Source organism: Ursus americanus, chromosome 16 (genome assembly GCF_024610735.1).
Source record: "Ursus americanus isolate L20-20 chromosome 16, mUrsAme1.1.p, whole genome shotgun sequence".
In the NCBI taxonomy this organism is placed as follows: Eukaryota; Metazoa; Chordata; class Mammalia; order Carnivora; family Ursidae; genus Ursus; species Ursus americanus.
In genome coordinates this window covers 37701804-37718431 of record NC_142142.1, presented here as the reverse complement: position 1 = coordinate 37718431, position 16628 = coordinate 37701804, and the positions used below count along the sequence as shown (strand labels likewise).

The window sequence follows — 16628 nt, the reverse complement described above, 5'->3', positions numbered from 1 at the left end:
AAGGATCATCTTTTATTCAACAGATATTTACTGACTACCTAAAACACAACAGTGCATATCTGGGTGCTTCTGACTGTGTGGTGAACACAGCATTCAAAGCCTCTGCCCCATGGAGCTGCGGCAAGGGAGTGTAGGTAATATTTCATACATAAACATGCCACCTAGTCTCGGGAGAGATAGTACTGTGGAGGAAAAGGACACATTTACCCAGAGATGTGGCAAAGAAGGATGAGTGGTACTACTTTTGTTAGAGTACCAGGAGCAGCCATGACAGATACCTAGAGGCCCGAGGGAAGCGAACCCATGAATGGGATATATCAAGAGAGGGTGTTCCAGCCACACGTACTTGCAAAGACCATGGCCATGCATCCAGAATATGCTTATTGTGTACGGAGAAGCTGTGGACACAAAGAAGTGACATGGTATGTGATTAGAGAGAGCCAAGGGTCAGATCAGGTCTTGCCTGGAAAACCATGTTAAAAACTTTGGAATCTGTTTGGATAAAAAACATTGGCCAGTCTTAAGCAAGAGAGTGAAATGATTGAATACGTGTTGCTCAAAAGTCATTTTAACTGCTTGAAGAGAAAGACAGGGGTCAAGAGGTGTGTAAGGGTAGCGACTGGGATGCCAGTTCAGATATTGCTCTGTTCCCTCAAGAAATGATAATGATGCGGACTATCGTAGTAGGGTTGAAGGTGGTAAGACCGTTTTTAATGTGAAATATATTCTGAATTAAAGCTGCCAAGATTCACTGACTGATTAAACATGGGGGTTATGAGGCCGAGTTAGGAATCAAGGGCCAGATCTGTGGCCAGTGCCACTGGTGACTAGAGATATCATTTTCTGTCACCAAGAGCTCCTAGAGGAACATGTTTGTAAGTGAAAACAGGAGCTTGGTACTTCAGATACACAAGTGGCAATGCTAGGAGACGGCTGGCTATACCAGGGGGCATTGGCTAGAGAAATAAATGTAGCGGTCAGCAGCATCCAGATGGCATTCGGCACCACGAAGTGGGCTGTCGCCCCCTACAAGGAGTCCTACAGAACTCTCTGTGGACCGGGCCTTGGGGCATTCCCATACTGGGGTGTCAAGATGAGAGGATGTGCCAGCACGGATGATGGTGAAGCAGTAGCCAGAGAGTTACCAAAGAAATCTGAAAGACAAGGGAAGAGGAGGCTTCCTAAAAGGGGGGAGTGATCGATAGCACGAGCCTCATTTGGAAGACAAGGGAGATGGGGACCGAGAATTGGCGAAATGCACTTGCGTGAGACCCTGGCTGGTGAGAATGGTTCTGGTGCCTGGAGGTACGGGACAAGATGGATTGGAAAGGGAGACAATGGGCTGGGTTAACAGAGAGGGTTATAAAGTCTTTTGAGAAGTTTTGCTATAAAATATAGCACAATATAGGGTTAGTTGTTGGAGGGGAGTATGAGGGTAAAGAAGGATAGTTTCTGAAAGTCCAGTCTGCAGCTGGCTTCCCTTGGCCATTCCTTGGTTATTGTTGCTGTGTAATTACAGTGGGTCCTTGAACAGCATGGGTTTGAACTGCCTGGGTCCACTTAGATGAGGTTTTGTTTTTTTGGGTTTTTTTTTGTTTTTCTGTTTTTTATAAATGCACTACAGCATTGTAGGTGTATTTTGTATTCTTTATTGTTTTCTTAATAACATTTTCTTTTCAGTAGCTTCCTTTATTGAAAGAATACAGCATAAAATACATGTAACATACAAAATATGTGTTAAGTGACTGTTTATGTAATTGGTAAAGCTCTCAGTTGACAGGCCATTAATAGCTAAGTTTTGGGGGCAAAAGTTTATATGTGGGGGCGCCTGGGTGGCTCAGTCATTAAGCATCTGCCTCTGGCTCAGGTCATGATCCCAGGGTCCTGGGATCGAGCCCTGCATCGGACTCCCTGCTCCTCTGAGAGCCTGCTTCTTCCTCTCCCACTCCCCCTGCTTGTGTTCCCTCTCTCTCTGGCTGTCTCTCTCTCTGTCAAATAAATAAAATCTTAAAAAAAAAAAAAAAAGTTTTTATGTGGACTTTCAACTGCACAAGGGCTCGGCAGCCCTAACCCCCATGTTGTTCAAGGGTCAGCCATACTTGCGTTAGGGTTCTCAGCTATTCCTGCTCTTCCGGTGAAATAAAAGAATTAGCTAAGACTGCTCTGTGCTTGTGGCACAACCTACAAATTTTGAGTGACACCCAAATTTTTCTACGTGGCTTTTGAGTGAGCTGGGAACTTAAAGCCAAAGAACCCATGTTGCTAAAGCAACTGTCTCTGACGCTAAGAAACATTGCCTGGAGATGAGACTCTTTGCCACCAAATCTAGTGAAGATCCCGCTGGGCATTGGTAGCTGAAGCATTTATGGGAAATGTTGCTTGCAGTGTGAAAGAGCCCGTGAGAGGGAGCATTAAGGATGGTATCCGCTTATCTCTCAACCCTTCCTTAGAGACCAGGGCAGAAGTTCTAAAAGTCCTCAATATTTGACTTTCCATGACCAGATACTCAACTAGAACAGTGTATTTGAGTTGATCTGTTCTTCATCACCAGAATAGAAACCCAGTGAGCCTTGGGCAGCCACCCCTATGGCCACAGATGATTTTCCAGGTAAAACCACTCCAGGAAGCTCCAAAGGGGATGGGATAGGAAGGCCAATTAACTACTCTAGAAATGCCAACAGACACAGCCCACGTCCTATTCTGGGGGAGACAGCTGTCTGGGGCAAATAACTGTAGTTCTCTGCAGATCTATGCTCTGGAAATTGTGTGAACATCTCTGTTGCCTCAGTGTTGCTGAGTCTAGGTCAGGCAGGATAGAAGAAGCAGACGTACTGTGTTTAATCTAGAATAATGTTGGAGATGGGGGATAGTTCGCCAACCTGGAAAAAAGTACCAGCAGTGACAGGTAATGACATCTTCTCCACCTAATCCTGTAAGTAAGTTCCTGAGAATCCCTCCAAATTATTTCTCCTCACAGTCCTAACAGTTCCCTTCTCATTGCCCACATTGCCCTAGAGACACTTCTTCCCTTCGAGAGAAGAAAAACCCTTGATTGTTAGGCACATTGTGAAATCCATGGAAGGATTAGAAGGGATTGGATCCATCATTCTTTGCATCTCTGTTTCCAGCCAGAACCCTTGGCCCTTGAGAATCAAGGGCAACTTAATGAATGTGACCACACTGTTTATGTCAACATAGTTTTGCTTCCATTGGCTTCACTGCCAAGCATCCACACTGGCCAGTCCTTGTTCTTCTCTTAAACGGTCACATTCCTCTGTGTGTTGATGTTTTCTCTCTTTATCACAGCACTTTTCTAGGCCTCTTGATTTTGGTCACTCAGGTGTTGTCATGGCAATGACATCCTCAGTAGAGTGGTGCTGCTCATGTTGTCATGGTTATAAGGACCTCTTGATGAGAGCCCTACTTCATTGTTATAAAGCAGACAGCAGTAAAGGACCCTAGGATCTCTTGGCAAGCCTGAATTCTCAGGCTAGGAGCTAGTGTTTCTGTGCCTAAAAATGCAAGTTGCAGTAATTAGAGAAATAGCAGCAGTCTAAAATGATTAGATTCTATACCCATGGAAAGAAGACTGAAAGAGGGGTTATCATTGTCATAATCATTACTATAAACATGTCTTGCTCCTGCTCTCCATCATCACCATCATCATCGTCTTCACCAATATTTTTTTACAGTAGTTGTCTATGTTTCAGGCACTATTCTAAGTGCTTTACATGTATGAACTCTTTATTTTTTTAATGATTTTTTATTATATTATGTTAGTCACCATATAGTACATCCCCGGTTTCTGATGTAAGGCTCAATGATTCATTAGTTGTGTATAACACCCAGTGCACCATGCAATACGTGCCCTCCTTACTACCCATCACTGGCCTATCCCATTCCCCCACCCCCCTCTCCTCTGTATGAACTCTTTAATTTTCTTGACGACCTTATGACATAGGTTTTATTACTGTTCTTTTGTAGTTGAAGAAACTGAGACCCAGAGAGCTCACATAGGTGCTCAAAGACATATACTACCTTGGATTTGGACAAGACTTAACCAGGTAGATGGGTTGCAGAAGCTCCACTCTGAACCCATAACTCTCCTGCTTACTATTGTCCTGTTTTATAATCAATAGCGAAAGCCAAGATGAATCAGCCCATCAACCAAAGGAGTTGCTACTTCAGATTGTCTTTTTCTTTTTGCTAGAATTCATATAGTTTCTATTTTTATAACATTTTTTAAGTTTTAAAATATTGTCATTTGATTCTCTAACAGCCATATGAGGTGAGTATTGCTCTTTGACAGATGAGAAAACCCAAGTTGAGAAAGCCTATGATGTCCCAAGAATATGGCTGCTAGACTGTGTGCCAGACTAGGCCTGAACACGTGACCACCACTCATTCAGAATCTAGTGCTTTGTTCTGCCCTACCATGTAACGGACCGTGTGATATAGTCCTGACTCTGGCTCTGGAGAAGAGAATGGCCAAACCACCTCAAGTTGCTAGCAGTCAACATAATGGTGATAGAAGGAATAAACCATAGGCCTTACAATGTCATTCAAGTAGCCATCTGTCCTCTTTTGCCCTCCTTATTTTATGCCTAATAACTCCACTATTAGTGGTAGCTGCTTTCATCTATCACAATCTAGGCAGGAGAGCAGCAGCCTTCATCCCATTCCAACTGCCGCCATTGACGCTGTGCTACTTTGAGCAAGTCATTTAACCTGTGTGGGAGAATCCCAATAAAAGGTTAATTACAGCTCTATATCTATGCTGATCTTCAGAAAATGACAATTAAACATAAATAAGTTACTCAGAAGCTGGTCTCTAAGAAAGTACAGCTTTTAAGGCAGAGGGAGCTCAGGCCTAAGAGTTGATGAATCTTCTTATTTGAGTGCAAGGAGATTGGAGGGAGATATACTGAGCGGAGAACGGCACTAAGGTAATAAAGGTGAAAAAACCAAACACAATAGTAGCAAAGGCTTATAGTGTTCTTATAACGTGCTAACACTTTACCTGTACCAACTCATCTAATCTTTGGAACTACCCTATGAGTTTAGGTGCTGTCATTATATATTTGATGAATGAAAAACTGAGGCACAGAACTCTTAAATAGTTCATTAAAGGTCAGGTAGCTAGTATGAGGTAGAGCTGGAAATTTAACTTTGCCTTCTAGATCTGTCTGCAGATTGGCATGTTGTCTTTCTTGGGCATGGACTGGGTCCCAGAAACTGCCTGAGCTTCATCAGAGGCATGACATGGTAAACTTTCAAGACTTGAGTTCTGATTATACCACTCTCGAAGCAGCGTCCCCTTGGCCACAATGCCCACCCTCTCTGAGCCTTAGGCATCTGATCTGTAAAGTGAAGATCGTGATAGGATGTGTATCTGGGCTTGTTGTAAGGTTACATGTGATAATGTATGCAAATGCGTGTCCTGTGCCTGGTATGACATGAAGGCTCGGTAAATGTTTATCTCATCAAAGATGGTGCTGTCAGTGAGCATTAGTGTGTAATTATCTCTGTCATTGACAGTGGCATCTTACTTTTAAAGATGAACGGGCTGTTCTACATACTTCAGTGACATGTCAAAGGTCACGTGTGGCATGTAAAATGGGGCTGTTCCATTTTTATGCCTTTCCACAATAACTCAGTTCGTCCACTAGACTTTGGCCTATACTATTTTAGATGACTTTTTTGTACACAGGCTACCATTTCCTTTTGACAGCCTTTTCCAGAGCCTCAGTTTCCCGCTGAGTCAAACCTCTAGCCGCTTCTAAGATTCCCAGTGGACACCACAAGTTCCTGATGAACGTCTGTTGAATGGAAATGGTGAATACCTGACTGCTCATTGGCTTTGTACCATCCTTTCTCTCACCTGTAAAAACACACATTCACAATTAGCAGTGTCTGATTTGGGGAGAAATGGATGTTAATTAATTAAAATAGCAGAAAGTAACTGAAGTTTAACCAAAAACAATACTGTATCCTAGGTTTAATAAACAAAAGCACAATTAGGAACTGCTATTTGTAAAAAACAATTTATTTGGCGTATAAGGATCCAGTCTTGAAGTGGGATGTGTTCTCATCATTTCTGGTACGCAGCATTCTAGCCACGTAAATGAAGGGCATTTGGCCATAAGCTGGGACACCTGTCTCTCCTCAGGGGTGTGAGGTGACACAAAGAGCCTCCTCCATTCCCACTTTGAAAAGAAATAGCTTGGAAATAGAGGCGATGCTGTTCACGGGGATTGATGATATCGAGATGTTTTGCCGCTATCCTCGTGTGATACTTAAATTAAACATCGGCTTTGAGGATGTTTCCATGTGCTTTTAAAAACGAAAACCCTTTTCTCTGCCTAGCTAATCAATAGGGCAGCCTAGTGGGAGAAGACCCGTCTGCAGCCCTCCCTGAGCGCCATGGCTGCTGAGTGAGTTGAAGGCAAAGTGAGAGAGAGCCAGGAGGGTCACAGCGGTGTCTCTTTCAAGATCCAAGTTAGATACGAAAGGGAATTAAAAACTTCACGTTGAGTTGTTGTCACTCTCCCCGTGTCTCGCCTGGGAGAGTTCTCCAGCTGGAGAGCACTGAGAACACAGGCCTTCGGAGCTATTACAATTCATATTGACTATAAACCTCCCACTGCGCGAATAAAGGAAGGAGGTGCTTGCCAAGTGCTTGGAGGGGCAAATGCAAGTTATTTCACCATCTGATGATATACACCATGTTGGGAAACATTAGGAGAAAAAAGGAAAAAAAAGAGAGAAAAGAAAGTAGAGTGTGTTGGGAGGCTGGTAACTCATCCTCCAGCATTCCTTGAAACTCGGACAGAGGCACATTAATGAAAAGCAACAGGCACCCAGGCCCTTCTACCCAGCTTGGTTGCCTCTGTTCTTCACCTGGGAAAGGAGAATTTGCAATACATAGATGCCACCTGGCATCCCAGGGTCACACATGACGAGAGGAGGGTGCAGGGAATACTGGAAAGGGAAGCCCACTGCTATTAGGACACTTGGTTTGACTCTTTGTTCTGCCAGTTACTAAGTGACAAGTTAACAAGTTAACAAGCCAGTTAAGCTCTGTGAACCTCTGCTTCCTCAACTGTAAGATAGGATCACAATATGAGGTTAACAGTCCTACATCACAGGTGCTTTGTAAACATGAAAACATGATTGCATGGTCCTTCGTTCAAGTTCTGTATTAATCCACGCAGAGTCTCCAGGCAAAGCCAAGCAAGTCAAGAGGGCAGGGAGGAGAGATGGAATCCCACTACAGCACAGTCTTCTAAGACAAAGATGTTTTTACATTTTTGCAACACAAACTCAAAAAAGCAAATGTTGTAACCTTTGATTATGACCATTGTTATAACCACAGCAATTATCATTTGGTAAATCTTCTATTTATTTATGCAGCATAACTAATTTGAAAGTTAGACTAAGCATTTCACCAGTGTTACACAGAATGTAGCCCAAGGGAGAGAGGGGGGTTGAATCTGCTTAAAAAGAGCAGAATAACAGGACACGACCCTGCAGACCAGAAACCAAAAGGGAAATCACAGGGCAAAAGGCACAATTGGATCTGTGCTAGTTTTAGAATCAGTCCAGGATCTCTGACTTGCAAAGGAGTCAGGACCTCAGAGCCAGCGCTGGTCCTTCTTGCCCTAATTCATGACGCCAGGGATCTGCAGACTGTGGCCAGCAGGCCGCATCTGACCTGCTACCTGCTTTTGAACAGCCCGTGAGTTCAGAAATGATTTGCCATTTTTAAATGGCTGAAGAAAAACGAAATAAGCATAATACTTCATGACATGTGCAAACTCTTTGAAATTAAAATGTTTTATGAGAACATAAGACAAAGTTTTAAGAGAACACAGGCATACCCATTTGTGCACAGCGGCTTTTGCCTTGCAATGTCAGACTTGACTAGTTGCCACTACACCATATGTCCCACAGAGCCTGAAATATTTATTATCCAGTCTTTTAGAGAAGAACTTTGCTGCTCTCTGTGCTATGTGAAGACTGACTCTTGATAGTACTGATTGCCCGGTGGTGGGTATTGGGGAGGGCACGTATTGCATGGTGCACTGGGTGTTGTATGCAGGTGATGAATCATGGAACATTGCATCAAGAACTGGGGATGTACTGTAGGGTGACTAATATAACAAAATAAAAATTATTAAAAAAAAATCCTTATTTTTATCCATATTTCCCTTCCTTGGTTCTCTTTCTTGTAACTCCTTGAACTTCCAATTCGGACTGTGCTCATCCACATTCAAAACGATTCTCCCAAGGGTGGTCCATTTGAGAGTGGCCCCATGCTACTCCTCAAGGGCTCCTCTCTGGCTCGCAGCTGTAATGCTCCACCTGACAGCTATGTTCTAACGTCTTCTACCGCAAGGTACTCGTTTATCGGGCCCCAGAGGAGTACTTCTGATTTTCAAACCATTCTTTTCTTTTGATGAATATAAAAGTTAATAATTTTTTTATTAATTTTTTTATTATATTATGTTAGTCACCATACAGTACATCCCCGGTTTCTGATGTAAAGTTTGATGATTCATTAGTTGCGTATAACACCCAGTGCACCATGCAATACGTGCCCTCCTTACTACCCATCACCAGTCTATCCCATTCCCCCACCCCCCTCCCCTCTGAAGCCCTCAGTCTGTTTCTCAGAGTCCATAGTCTCTCATGCTTCATTCCCCCTTCTGATTACTCCCCCTTTCTTTATCCCTTTCTTCCCCTACCGATCTTCCTAGTTCTTATGTTCCATAGATGAGAGAAATCATATGATAGTTGTCTTTCTCTGTTTGACTTATTTCACTTAGCATTATCTCCTCCCATGCCGTCCATGTTGCAGCAAATGTTGAGAACTCGTTACTTCTGATAGCTGAGTCTGTACTCTTCCCACTTTGTCTTTTTTTGGGTTGCTTTTGTCGGGGGCAAAGTGGGGGGTGGGTGGGTCATGAAAATGCAACCCTAACCCTGGGTCTTTGATCCTGTCAGCTGAACACATGCTCGCTGGTCTGCTGTTGATTCCTGATTTACCCTCAGGGAAGTGTGTTCATATGTTGTTGATGCTTGTCTTTTTCATATGTTTCTGGTAACATCAGAACCTGCCTTCCCTAGTAGTTTTAATGATGGACGCCATCTTCCGGGAAGAACACATCTGCATTTCAATCAGCACCTTCCATCCATCCCAAGTAATTGCAGACTCTTAGCTCTTCTGGTTTCACATCCATATTTGACCATCACCAGCATTACCCCCTCCTCCCATTTCTGTCAAAAATCTGTCTGTGGAACTAAGTTTATTTGTGAAGACAGGCCTTATGTTCCCGGATGATCATGGTCATATGTGCTCCACTCCATTTATTACATTCCTTTTGAGTTCCTCAGGCATCTCCTAGATGAAGAGTCTTTCAGAATCCCATCATTATTATTTTATAGTTTCAAAAATATTTTACACATTATTTTTTTTAATGTTTTTTTATTATATTATGTTAGTCACCATACAGTACATCCCTGGTTTCTGATGTAAAGTTCGATGATTCATTAGTTGCATATAACACCCAGTGCACCGTGTAATATGTGCCCTCCTTACTACCCATCACCAGCCTATCCCATTCCCCCACCCCCCTCCCCTCTGTAGCCCTCAGTTTGTTTCTCAGAGTCCATAGTCTCTCATGCTTCATTCCCCCTTCTGATTACCCCCCCTTTCTACACATTATTATAATAATAATAATTTGACCAATCAGAAAAAGGATCATTCTGTCAAAGAAATGTATTTTCTATTGAGATGTACTTTGAAATCCTGTCACTCACTTTCAACATGAATCCCAATTTTTACATCAAAAAATTAATTAATGGTTGCTGCTAACTGTTGGAAGTACAGGTGTTATTTATATTCTTCATAACTTTTCTACTTTTCAAAATGTTTAGTATGTGTTTGCAACAATTTTATCAACATAAATTTAACCTTTAGAAGTAGATTTTCGATTTTCAATTCTAGTAAGATATGCTTAGAAGAGACAAGACATTGAATTAAGAAGGCAAGGCCTTAATTTGCGGGTGAACTACCAGTAAATTGCTGTATCTGAGACTAATTCTCTCCTGAAGACAAAGCGAAGGTCGATTGGTTTATTTTCCCTTTTTCTGTGAGTCATAGAACTCCATAGAGCTCCATGATTCATAGAGCTCCAGATTTTAAGACTCTGTTCTAGATGATGTCAGCGTCATGCCATTCCCTAGTTGTTGCCAAGGGATACATTCTGGAACAAAGCTCAGATCCTAAAGTCAGCCCAAATGTGTTATCTGATACAAAGGTATGTGGTCATGTCTGCTTCCATCTCAGTCAATATCATTAGAATCATCTCCAGACTTTTTGGGAAGATGAAAAATGTTAGAGTCCTCTGATAATGCATCAGTGGGAAGCAGTGTTATCAAAGACCTGTCAAGCTGTAATTGTTCTGTGTGTGTGTGTGTGTGTGTGTGTGTGTGTGTGTGTGTCCTTAGTTCCCATGCATCTCTAGCCTCCAGACTGGTCTTCCAATTGTATTCTAGTTACATTAGCAATACTAGAATTTAGTACTTTGGGTAACACTGGAACAGGGGGAAAAACTATTAAAATTACTTTTTTTGTGTGTCTTTTCTCAACTTTTTTTCTCTTTTTCCCTCTCCCTTTGTACCACCATGTGAGAATCCTTGGTGCTTTTTATCAGTTAGCTGAGGTAATTTATGTCGAGACACATGGGACTCAGAGAGACTGTCCCCGTCTAGAAAATCAATGGTTAAACAGCTGACCAAGTCAAGTGTCAGATGTGTTTTCCAAGATAGTTCCACAGAATGCTGTATGCATTATCTGATCATCTCATCATTCGGGCTTTTAAAAGTGAACCCCCTGGGAAAGCTTGCAACTAATTAATGTTCACCTTTGCATATACCATCTCTTTGAACAATATGGTGTTGTTGACGAGTACCAGAACTTTGTACTTAGTCATACCCTCAGTCATCAGCAATGCTGGGAACCTTTTTGAAATACCATTCATGGAAGTGCTGGTTTAAAAAACAGGAGTACCTGGGGCCCCTGGGTGGCTCAGTTGGTTGGGCATCTGCCTTCGGCTCAGGTCATGATCCTGGGGTCCTGGGATGGAGCCCCACATCAGGCTCTCTGCTCAGCGGTGAGTCTGCTTCTCCCTCTCCTTCTGACCCTCCCTCCTGCTCATGCTCGCTCTCTCACAAACAAATACATAAAAATTTTTAAAAAAATAGGAATACATATATCCCTTCCATCAAATATTTGAGATATATATGTATGTATACACGCATACATACATAATATAAAACCATCAAAAAAAAAAAATATATATATATATATATATATAATATATAAAACATCTTATCCCTCATTCAATTCATGATACTTTGATCCAAATGGCTATTTACAAAATATAAGCTATGCTTGAAGAATGATTTGCTCTCATCGAGGTTATCAAAAACCATCATTTAGTAACCATACTTGGGAATGTATTTCTTGCCAAGCTCTGTGCAGAATGTTCAACACCTGTGATTACATTTAATCTTTGTTAACAGCCCAATGGGACAGGTACCCTATAGTTTCCATTCTACAGATAAGAATGTTGAAACCTCAGAAAAGTTAGGGAACTTTTCCAAAGGCACACAGTAATGACTGCTGTGGCTATTGTTCATTAGCTCTTAGGGTATCTATAGACAATCATTTTGCACAGAGGGAAGCAGCATGATGGAAAGAGCATAGACTTGGAACCAAACAGACCTGTGTTTGGATCTTAGGGCCTCTGTTTAATCTGCTTCAGCCAGTTTCCTCATTCATAAATTGGGAATAAAGTATATTGCTGAAAGTAGGAATGCATAACTATTTTATGTCAACTCTAGGCATAAAGGACATTTAATCAAAGGCTGCAATGATTACTCGTGTTGTGGTGAAGAGATGATGGAGAGACCTCTCTATATATGAGTTAACCATGGGTGGACAGAGCAATGAAAAATGGTACCACTAGGGAAAGGCAAAGGATGAGTAAAACTGGCTTGGTGAGCTGTACTGGTGTTAGCAAGTGGTGTTGACCCCCTCCATCAACTTAAGCAGAAACCCCTTGGCTGGACTAAGCTGCTTTCATAGCTCCCTCCCATGGAATGGGATAGGGTAGAAGCAAAGCCGTGTGACTTCAGTGAGTAGGTCACAAAAGACCGTGAAACTTGCACTAGCTGGGGACCCTTCAACCACCACCTAAGAAATACAATTACCTTGAAGTTGACATATGGAGAGACCATGTGGGGAGACCTTGGGAGAGAGAGACCAAGGAAGCCCAGATCCACAGTCCCAGCTGGTGGAGTGAGAGGGGGCAGACCTTGGAGAGGGCCCCAAGCCCAGCTGCCACCTGGCTCACAGCCTCATGTAAAGCCATGGTGAGGTTGCCTGGCTGAGCCCAGACAACTCTAGCTCCATACGCAAAATGATACGACTGCTGTTTTGAGCCTCTGTTTGGGCTGGTTTGTTACTTAGCAGTCAATTACTAGAACATGGGCACGTTGTATGAGGAAATCACAGAATTGCTCCCTTGGATATACTGCCCTTCTGTTTCTCACCTTAATTTCCCTTTCTCCCTGTACTCAGTCCTTCTGGCCAAAAACAACTTAGTCCCTAATGATCTTGGTCACATGGGGGTTTCCCAGTGTCTGCGATGTATGATCTGATCTCAGTTTTCCTTTCGGACTTCAGGAATTCGTGGTGAGCCTGGTGTTTCTGTCAGACTTCAGGGAGCTTCTAGAACTGTAGTGGGCTAAGTTAAGAACTGTGTCCTGAGAATTAACTCACTGTTGTCTCTGCCTTTGGGCCAGAGCACCCATAAAAACGGGAGATTTGGAGAAGTCTGTCCTATAAAGGTCCCTGGTTTTCTAACCCATATGTTAACGTTTGCTCTTCCTGACAAATCCCTGCTTAGTCTCACATTTGAGACTGTGGTATCCTCTGCGGATCCATTGCCATTCCCTCTTTCCGGAATCCACAGGCCGAGGCCTAAAGCCACTGTCCCTGTCATTCCCTATAAATCAGGAGCAGGGCAAGTAGAAGCAAGGGAATTTCTCTCTCTCTCTCCACAGCCAGAGGAAATCAGAGAGCACAGAGAGATTTGGAACACTTGAGCAGAGGATAAAAACTTCATCCTACCCTCAGCCAGTCCCAGGGCTGAGCTCCAAGTAAATTAAGTGAACCATTTCAACAGGCTTGAATTCTGTCGGCAGCTCAACCATCCTCTTGTTTACTGTTGAAATAATTACTACTTTGCCATAATATTAGCTCTGAGCCGTGACTCCATTACCATTATCACTGGAATATTACCCATTTATTATGTCCCAGCACCCCTGGAAGATGAATACTGGGCTTCAGAGACCAATTGTTTTACAACAGACAGGATCTTGGTGTGCATTGTTTAATGAGGTAAACTACATTATAGCCAGCATTAATTTGGCTGCTGTGCGCACCACTAAATCACTCTTAACCTGTAAAGCTGCCACTGTTTTTGAGGTGCACTTCATCAGTGAGGAGGGGAGACATCATTTGAGAAGGGGATGAGGCTGGGGGGAGAGGAAAAGGTGAAGGTGAGACAGTCCATGTTCCTGGGTGCACGGGCAAGACGAAGAAGACTGGAGGTGTGGGTGAGTCTCAAGAAGCAGGAGAGGGAAGCAGACAGAGTCCACTCATCCTCTGATCCTTTAGGACCAAACTCCCGGGAAGATGGAATGGTGATGTGCTGGGTTAGACATAATCAATATGCCTCCACTCTTGCAGCTCAGGAGTGTGGATTCACAGAAACCGTTTTCTGATCACTTTCAGCTCTTGTCTTCTTCTATTTGACATCTTCAGTATGACCACAGCAACCCACAACAGACAGATTTAGGAGAAGCAGAAAACAGAGCGAGACAATACGATTGTCTTTTGGCACAAGGGGTGGGAGAGATGCCTGGAAACATGCAGCTCTCATTTGCTGAGCTCAGAGGGGCCTGTGTGTGGGTGCACAGAGCTCACTGCCTGGGATGAAACACAGCTGGAAGCACACCAGGGGAACACAGCGGCAGATGAAAAGAGTTTCTTCATCAGGCCTCCCTTGTCACTTACATTCCAACTTCTCAGACTTCAAGGTGCATATAATTACCTGGGCATCTTGTTAAAATGCATGTGCAGATTCAGTAGGTCTGGGGTGGGGCTGGAAATTCGGCATTTCTTTTTTTTTTTTTTTAATTTTTTTTTTTATTATATTATGTTAGTCACCATATAGTCCATCCCTGGTTTCTGATGTAAAGTTCGATGATTCATTAGTTGCATATAACACCCAGTGCACCATGCAATACGTGCCCTCCTTACTACCCATCACCAGTCTGTCCCATTCCCCCACCCCCTCCCCCCTGAAGCCCTCAGTTTGTTTCTCAGAGTCTATAGTCTCTCATGCTTCGTTCCCCCTTCTGATTACCCCCCCCTTTCTTTATCCCTTTCTTCCCCTACCGATCTTCCTAGTTCTTATGTTCCATAGATGAGAGAAACCATATGATAGTTGTCTTTCTCTGCTTGACTTATTTCACTTAGCATTATCTCCTCCAGTGCCGTCCATGTTGTAGCAGATGTTGAGAACTCGTTCTTTCTGATGGCTGAGTAATATTCCATTGTATTTGTAACCAGCTCCCAGGGGTGCTGAGGCTGCAGCTTCACAGAGGGACCACACTCTGAGAAGGGAGGGCCTACCGAAAAGGGAGGAGCCTCATCCAGCAGAAGCAGCTTTGCCTCCAGAAATGCCAGCCCCCGATTTTACAGAGCATGCCCAGACCCATCTGAAGAAACAGTGCATGGTCCTTACTTCAGAGGTGGGGAAGTGGAAATGTGTTGCTTTGCTCCATCAAAGGCTGGTGACTTCCACATAGGTCCCGAGTGAGGCATCAAAACTCAGAAATAATGTTCCAAGAAAAGAGAAGAGAAAGGCTGCCGGAAATTGGTGCCTTCGTTTTTTAGGGTAGAGAGCATTGTATTCCTAAAGTGTCCTAAGGCATTACTTTTATATCACAAACTGAAAAAGAACCAAAAGGATTTGAATACAACTTCGGACTCTTGAAACCTCAATCTAATCATCTTTTTCAAAGAGAAATACATGCTCTGCCATGCCACTTGTGAGTTTCCCCAAATCCCCTATGTTCTTGATCTTGGAAACCTTTTCTCCACACAACCTAAATAAACTTGAAACTTAAGCAATTATGCCATATATCCAGCCCTGGTGAACAGGGTTGAAATTATCAAAATTGTTTCCTAGAACATTCTAGAGGTTGTTTTTGGTTTTTGTTTTTTCTTAAAGAGTGGAGCTGACGTGCTTCTCAAAAACTTGTCTCAGTTTGCCCCTGCATCCCTATTCCCAAGTAGCACTGAGTTTTTCTGAAAAAGATAGTGCGGGAGGGGAGAGAAAGGACGGGAGAGAAGGCCCTGTGATTTAATAGGTAATCTCAGGAGTAACGGGAACTGGCAGGCAGTATAAATTGGGAACATCTTTTACTGTATATCTTCCCCACCAAAGCTTTCTGTTGTATACATTTCGAAAACTTAGTATTATTATTTCTATCTCAGGGCATGCATCTGAAGTATAATGAGGAGGTGTGAGGATGTGCATATCTTTCATTCTTTATAACACCAGAACAACAATACTAATTTTCCTTTTTAAATTTAATTATAGTTCAGAAAAAGAACACTACCAAGTTAATTTCCTATTATCTACCAAACTCTTCCAGTAGGCGTTGAATAACATTTATATGGTTTGGGAGTATTACGCCTTCCATGCTTCATTTGTCCATCCATCCATCCATCCATCCATCCATCCATCCATCCATCCATCTGTTCGTCCATCCATTTAGAAACATTTATTTAACATCTACTAGTATCCAGTAAACCTGGAAAAATAAATAGACCGGAAAAGTAAAGATGAATGACACATGGCTACTGCTGTCAGGGATTTCACAATTTAACAGCAGAGGCAAACACTTAAATAATTTATTGTGATACCATTTAATACATTCCAGTTGTTCTCTACTTCCCTTAATCCTGCAAACAGTTTGTTTATTGAGATTATCTATAATTCTTTTTACTGAACCAGAGACAAAAGATTGTGTAGAATCAAGCAGAAAGCTAAGAGTGTCCACTTGGATATAATATTGAAATAATGATTTTAAGTCTTCGGGGGGGGGGGTTTCCAGTACAACTAAAACTCTCTTTGTCGTGATTTCCCCTATGTTAAAACTAGGCTATACTAACTTGATTATTCCATCTCAAAGATGTTTCCATACACGCCAATGAAACTGTATTGTTTCAAACATGGTGGAGCCCCAGCTACTTTATACAGCAGCTGACCACTGTCAACCCAACATGTTCGAGACAAAAATTCCATCCTGCTGAAAAAGCTTTGTCACTGGCCTTTATTCAAGCAACCAGACGTGGGAGACTCTACTGAAGAAAATCTGCTCAAAAGAAAGTGAGATGATGATAGAGGGAAAGAATCCCAAACTCTGAGACAGATGTGTCATTAATCAAAGGCATTTGACCTATCAAGTGGAGGAATTTAAGC

At 42.6% G+C, this 16628-nt stretch overlaps 1 protein-coding gene across 6 annotated transcripts in view; it reads left to right on the top strand.

The window, feature by feature from the left end:
- The window catches only part of NTM (neurotrimin), a 929604-nt gene that overhangs the window by 829839 nt on the left and 83137 nt on the right, over positions 1-16628 (top strand). The gene's annotated exons all lie outside the window — the stretch shown is intronic.